The sequence below is a fragment of the Lytechinus pictus genome, chromosome 2 (genome assembly GCF_037042905.1).
Source record: "Lytechinus pictus isolate F3 Inbred chromosome 2, Lp3.0, whole genome shotgun sequence".
In the NCBI taxonomy this organism is placed as follows: Eukaryota; Metazoa; Echinodermata; class Echinoidea; order Temnopleuroida; family Toxopneustidae; genus Lytechinus; species Lytechinus pictus.
Window position 1 is genome coordinate 10734238 of NC_087246.1, and position 7816 is coordinate 10742053.

Here is a 7816-nt window from a genome sequence, read left to right on the forward strand (position 1 = left end):
CTAACACCATTTGTGGTTTCTGACTAAATGAGGCATACGTGCACCTCATAATATTGTACGCACTAGCGTACCTACGGGGGGGGGGCAGTCTGCCCCCCCTGACGAGTCCCAACCCATGCAAAGTACGTATCCCTGCCCCCCCCTGACGAGCTTGAAAGACCTTTTTTGCCCCCCCCTGACGAGCTTGAAGACCTTTATTGCCCCCTGACAAGCCTGAAGACCTTTTTTTTTTTTTTTTTTTTTTTTTTTTTTTTTGCTTGTCAATTTTTATTTGTGGTACGAAATCCTATATTTGTGATTGAAGACCTTTTCTTTTTTTTTTTTTTTTTTTTGCTTGTCAATTTTTTGGCGGACGGTTTTGCCCCCCCTGTGGAAAATCCTAGGTACGCCACTGGTTGTACGACTAACTTTCGGCCATCCAAAGGCATGACTAAAATTATAAAGGCCTGCGACCTGAATTACTAACTAAGCAGGGCCGTTGTTGTTGATCTTGAAGGTAGTCGGGCCGGGGGTGGCCGCTGGTGTTTTTTTTTTTTTTAATAGGACTATATTATCTTTTTGTATAATTTCAAAATATGTCTGCCCATGCAGTCACTAAACATTGTCTGTCTATACGTACATATATATCATTTGTCATTTTGAACCTGTCTACTTTATAATTGTGTTCGACACGAATTTCGCGCATTCCCCGCCTGCCCCCCCCCCCCACCCCTCCCGCTCATTTTCGCGCCTTTTTTTTTATGCGCGTCGATGTACTAGTACCACCGAGTACCACATGTGTAACGCACAACCCGCACATGTATGCTATACACACCATAGACAAATGCACACACACACGTACGCCGCGCGTGCAGATACAATCAGCTTAATAATGCTTCGAAGGCCATGCCAAGGGCTAGCTAAGCTTCAAGTTCATGAAATTCAGGCAATTAACTGCATTCAACTAATTTTTTAACTGAAACTATAGGAGAACAGACAAATTATGGAACTGTCAGGAGATAGTTAACGGTAAGTAAGCTTATCTAATCAGTAATCTGTTGGGCATTCTCGTGAATTAGTCCACTCCTGGCACCTCCTTGGCCTTGCATGACTCGGAAATTGAACACTCGGCGGATTGTGCGCGTACCGTACCAAGCCTAGCCCTAGTAGTACCGTACTGTACTGCACTCTGCAGCAGGCAGTGTTACTGTAGTGTCAGTGCAGTGGATTATTTCAAGAGTTTGCCTAGGCTTAGTCTGTAATGTTGCTGCATTTATTTTGATTAGGAATGTTGCATGGGTCTAGAAATGTATTCTGACTTCAACTTGAAGTTGAAGCCAGGCATTAAGGCTGGCTACATGTACCGTAAGGGCACTAGTATTCAACCCGTTTGGAGAGTTTCCTCAAATATATAGAAATATAGAATTTACCTGAATTTCAGACCCGTCTTATTTCCAAGAGCAAATGCTGGTTATTCTTTTTCCGTTATTTTTTTCTTCAACCAGTTGACTGTGTGCGCGGGCGATCGAATTATACGGCGACGGATTTTGGTACTAGTATTCAACCCGTCGGTACTAGTATTCAACCTAGCGATGAAAGATGGCCCTGTCTCTCAATCTGCCCTTGTCCCATCCGACTATGGACTAGACCATTTGAGATGAGACCAAACAGGGAATTAATCAAAGCCAGAGACTTACATAGATCTAGATCTAATTTAGCAATCTAAACCCTTTTGAGATTTGCTATCAATCCTCACTAGGTTGAATACTAGTACCATTCAGTGCAAAAGGCCATCGCCGCATAATTCGACCCTCCGCGCACACAGTCGACAGATTGACAAAGAAAATATCGACAACAGATTACCCTGGAAATAACAAAGGTGTGAAATTAAGATAAATTCCCCATTTCTAAATATTTTGGGGAATATGTCAAAATCTTTGAATTATGCCGGGTTGAATACTAGTACCCATACGGTAGGGCCTAAAAGTTATTTATGGCTATATATTATAGGCTTGAGCTTGCCTTGGACTTTGCCTTTGGACTAGATTTATTATTATGGTGGAACACGTCGTACTCGTAGCCTAGTCCCGGCCCTAGCCTAGGCCTAACTTAGGCTAGCGCTTGGCCTACCTGAAAAAAAAAACTTGTTGGCTGCCATCGAGTATGAAGAAAAATTTTGTACTAGATCTCCTACTGGCTTAATTAACGTTAGAGTAGACTATCGACTAGGGTCTAGATCTAGATCTATACTTTAACTTTTTAAAGTTTACGTTAACGGTTAGAGTACGGTGTCGGTGGTCCTAATTAATGTTATACTTTTGAACGGCAACAGCATTCAGTCCACTGATCTGTATTCTTTTTTTTTTGATGGGTCTAGTCTCTTGGCCTAGGCTACAGACTCTGCTACTGAGGGTTAATTAGTCCTCATTTAATTAGTAATACTTGATCAATGGATCAGCTAGCTGCAAAGTAGTATGTTTTAATAAATCCTTTATTTTTAAGCGGGAGTACAATTCATATGTCTGTATATACTATATGTTTTTCCATGTGAAAATCTGTTTTTTTTTTGGTAAGTTCAGAGTGTGGTTGTGGGAACGTGGCTGGCTCCTTGTTTCGACGATTTCTACAGCATGCATACACATTACGATAGTAGATCTACACAGTTGTACACAACTGAAAGATATGCGCATTTCCCTAGCCATAGCGGCGATGATTGTTACCAAAAGAAAAGTAATGCCAATAGTTCTAGTGTTTACTTTCGAGTCTCCTTGGTATTTTCATATATAGGCCCTACAACTATTCATGAAAAATCCGAGGCCAAACCACGTAATGTGGAATTTCGTCACAAATGGGTTAAGTTATTAATTTAGGAAGTGTTGTTCCATATGTGTCACTAATAGTGGAATTGTCTGAAATTTGTATGAATTTTAAGTATGGTTGGTTATTATGAAATGAATGAAATTTCATGTGATGAAAAATGGAAATACCATCGCTGGACCGTTGTGTCGTAATAGTACTGTATTTTAATTTCAAATCAAAATTTTTAATAGACTACAATACAATTTTCTTTCCTGGTAGCGGGAAGTTAAAGGGATGGTCCAGGCTGAAAATATTTATATCTAAAAGTATATAAATGGAGTAAAATTCACAGAGTAAAATGCTGAAAATTTCATCAAACTTGGATATCAAATAACAAAGTTATTGATTTTCAAAGTTTACATATGGAAAACTAGCGGACAGAAGGTCCTCGCTGCACGCGCGCACCCTTATAACACGCAGAATTCCCTTGCATTATACCCTTTTTTCACAAACAAATGTGTATCAAGGACAAGCGTTGATTCAGATAGAATTTCCGCCCCCCTGAAATGAATGGTAACAACTTCTTCTATCAGATGACCATAATTTTCTTTACATTCAATTGGTGGGAAATATGGCACTTTATTACATTAAAATCACTAAAAACCATCCATAGTCAGGAATATGTATTGGGATAATGGGTTTGGGGGACATTTTTATAGTACCCGGGTGGATTATATCCCTCGTCACATCGGTGGGTGGTGGTATCATGAATTTCCGCCCAGATTACAATAAAGGGCACATTGTAAGGCAAATACTCATGAAAGAACCATGGAGATTGGTTAATAAGGAAATAGGGCACTTTTATCATCAAATCAGAGGAGATTTTCTTTGTGATAGTGATGTCCGAAGAGCAAACCTACACTCGTGACGGGTCCATTATGTATACGAGGGGTGCATCCTAGCTTACCACTGCATAGCTAAGTCTGAAAATTAAGTTTTGCTTATTTCTTTCATTTTATAATGATGTTTAAATGTTCAAACAACGATAATTCATGAAAATTGACTCAAAATATTGCGAATCAACGCTGAAACATTATCTGTGTATACATTTTATCCCTCTGTAATGCTATTTCACCCATAAAGCCGCAATGGAACATTCCGCACCACTAGTCATACGATGATCGCGAGGTCTGCAAACGTCGTCTGCTATGTTTTTACATGTCCGGTACACTGCATACAAGTTTTCGATATGCAATATTTTTTGGAATATGCACATCATCATGAATATTCAATTGGTGGGCTGATGATGTCACATCTCAATTTTTTCTTATGTCATTACATGACATCGTAAATGTTTCATTTTTTCATACATGTGTAAATGATGTGTCTCCATTATGATGAAATAAGTTGAGGCAATAAATAACTAGTCCACTTAATCAGTTGTCAATCCAATTGTTTTAGTTCTTGGTAGCAATTTTTTTTATTAAACCAAATTTCACATAATAAAACACAAAAGAACAAGTGGGGATATGACATCACCAGCCAACCTAATGAATATTCATAAAGACATGCCTAGAACTGTTTCACCGGAATAATATCATTTGAAATTCAAAAACTTTATTTGTTATTCGATTTTGATTAAATTTTTAGCATTTTGCTCTGTAAATTTTCTTCTATTTATTGAGATATAAATATTTCCAGCCTGGACCATCCCTTCAATTTTACTAATATTCGAAGACAGGAAACTAATACTAGAAAAAAAGATAAATGAATGGAATATGTATCACCAAACCCAGACAAACATTGGAATATGTCTTGTTTGCCTCTTGCATCGAGGCAAAAACTGAATATTTGTGTCCATGTACATGCAATATCTTTTGATTACACACATTTATCCTGAAAGCTCTTTGCATACATTATTTATTCAAAATTCAGGTTTAGTAAGAAAATCAATTACTTTTCATTCCAGGTACAAATTTTTATTGATATATGGCCAAAATCAAAGAAGGGTGTTGGTAACCAACAAGTCAGAGGAGACCTCAAAACAGGAGCTGCTTAGGGTGGTGTGCACAACATTTGGAGTGAAAGAAGAAGATATTTTTCCTGTAGACATGGCAAGACAAATTCTACGATTTTGCAGACATGGAAGAGGACGAACTTGTGACAGGGCCATTGAGAGTAAAAATTACAAACTACCTGTGGTCCTCGGTGCACAGCAACTGGTGAATGGTGGAGAGTAAGTATCTGGTACCAAACAGAAACCCCAATTAACTCTCAATGTGCCATAGTCTTGCCCAAGTGCATGCCATTTAATTTCTTTGGCAATTGATTCATCCTTCTAGATAAATATATTACTTGATAATGGCCAAACTTAAAGGCATTTCTCTTTTTCACATGACATAGTTATATATGAGACTCAACCAGAAGGATTATTAAAGAGGATTAGAACTTGGCCAGTAAAAACGCTTTAAACGTGTATGGGGCACCTTAAGAGTTGATGAATTAAGTAAATGTGAGTAAATGCATAAAATATGAGAATATTTCTTGCATTATAACTTACTAATGTTTGAGTATCACTATTGATGCAGGAATCTTACAGTGGCTACATTGTTGTGACATTTTGTAATGCATTTCTCTGTTAGATTTTACCTAAAGTTAATTTTTTAGTCTAATTCGCATGTATATGGTTCTGCTATGGTCTTTCACCAAATGTTAACTGGTACAGTGTGTTTGTGACAGATAGTCGCAAAGTGTGACCAAGTGGAGCTTTTCTGTTCTTGTCTTTGGCAACAAGACTGGCGTGTCGTTGCATAAAACTTGCTATTATAGTAAAATTTGCTGTAAATATCTATTAAGGACTCGGATGAAAAGTGATTTGACAGAAACTAAATGAATGAGGATTCTAAATCTATTTGTTTTTTCTTTTTTAAGTATAATTTTTTATTCTTTGTTTTTTCTTTTTTTAAGTATAATTTTTTATTCTTTCCAAATCTGACACTGTTGCAAGGCACATAGAGTGGATGAGCACTGAAAAAAAGGCAGCCAGACTTCAAGAGAGTTGAGTTCTGCATGCAGAAGACACTGGCAGACAGAAGGGCATGGATCATAAATTCTGTCCCTCGGCCAAGGATCACTGATGACCGACTGAAGTATCCTTGGCTCTTTGATGAGGATCAGGTAATCTATGCAGAGTTTTCTCACCAGATTTTGAAATATACTGAATATCCCGAGATTGATTGAATGCTGACGGACGTTGATAGAGTTGCTTATACTCAATGTTTCCCTATTACAGTGATTTACAGAATGTATTGGAAACTTCTAACTCCACATGGATTATCCAAACTTGCTCATAAACTTAATTTATTCAAGACTGCGTAAGGTGTGAACTTCATATGTGGTCCTTGTATGTAAAATTCAGGTTATTTTCTTGTCAAAGCAATATCACCTAAACAGCTTGAGGTATGGATGTAAAAACTTGGTGTTTAACATGTACCATCATTAGGAAGACGATTTGAATGGATTTTGGAATATGTAGGTCAAAGGTCAATTTGTGAAATTTATTTGTTTAAACACATTGTCACCTTAACAATTTGAAATATAAATGTGAAACTTGGTGCTAACATGTACCACTATAGGAGATGATCTGGATATATTTTGGAATATGTAGCTCGAAAGTAAATTTGTGAAATTCAGGTAATATCTTTGTTAATGCAATGTCACCTTAACAGTATGAAATATGGATGTAAAACCTGCTAGCATGTATCACTGGGAAGAGGATGCATTGAGTAGTGTATGTTTCATTGACTGTTTTTGAAAATTTGACTCAATGTCTCTAATCTTCAAATTAAAGGTCTAGTCCACCCCAGGAAAATGCTGATTTGAATAAATAGAGAAAAATCAAACTAGCATGAAAATTTAAAGTTTCGCTTATTTTCAACAAAACAGTGATATGCACAACTAGGTGAGCCAATGATGTCACTCACTATTTCTTTTGTTTTTTATTGTTTGAATTATACAATATTTCAATTTTTACGAATTTGATGATTAGGACCTCCTTGCCTGAAGCACAAAATGTTAAAATAATTGAATTCCACGTGTTCAGGGACGAATGAAACTTCATTTCACATGACAATGACGAGAAAATCAAAATATTTCATACTTCATATAATAAAATACAAAAGAAATAGTGGGTGAGTGATGTCATCAGTTCCCTCATTTGCATACCGACTGAGGTGTGCATATAAGCGTTTTGTGAAATGAAGCAAAACTTTAAAATGTCATAACTTTCTTATTTTACATCCGATTTTGATGAAATTTTCAGTGTTATGCTTGTTGAATTTTTCTCTTTTTATTCAAATCAAGGTTTTTTTTTTTTTTTTTGGGGGGGTGGACTTGTCCTTTAATCTTGCCATATCTGTGCTACCTCTGTGTGTGAAAAGTACATTAATTTATTTAGTTTATTCAGGGATTTTTTTTTTGTATATACATATAGTCTTTCTACCTTGTCTTCTCAGTCAAACCAAATCTTATAAGATCAACAGCAAAAAAAAAACAGTTTTCAGGAGTATATGACATCATTCTGCATTCCATACTTAATTAAGCTTGACATATCTGTGCTAACTCTTAATTTATTTAGAATATTTATGATTTTTTTATGCCTCCGCCAACGAAGTGGCCGGAGGCATTACGTTTTCGGGTCGTCCGTACGTCCGTCCCGTTTTGTTTTGTCGAAATCTCAAGAACCGTGGAGTGGTTTTACATCAAACTTGGTATGAGGGTATATCCTGGGGGGATAATACTTTGTTTTGATTTTATGGTCACGGGTGAAAGGTCACAGAGGTCGTTATATACCTTAAAATGTCCTGTTCTTGTGATAACTTAACCATTGGAGCTAATAACTTCAAACTTGGTACATTCTTTATATACATACTAGAGGGAGAATGATCTGATTGGATTTTGGGGTCACATGGTCAAAGGTCACAGAGGTCAGTATGCCTTAATATATCTTGTTCTTGTGTAACTAAAGGAATGTTAGAGG

At 36.9% G+C, this 7816-nt stretch overlaps 1 long non-coding RNA gene across 1 annotated transcript; it reads left to right on the forward strand.

The window, feature by feature from the left end:
* The first annotated feature begins 810 nt into the window (after positions 1 to 810).
* Positions 811 to 7320, forward strand: LOC135156612 (uncharacterized). The gene is made up of 3 exons (XR_010295655.1): positions 811 to 1008; positions 4748 to 5014; positions 5786 to 7320. It is a non-coding gene; the product is annotated as an uncharacterized LOC135156612 (long non-coding RNA).
* Positions 7321 to 7816: the final 496 nt, after the last annotated feature.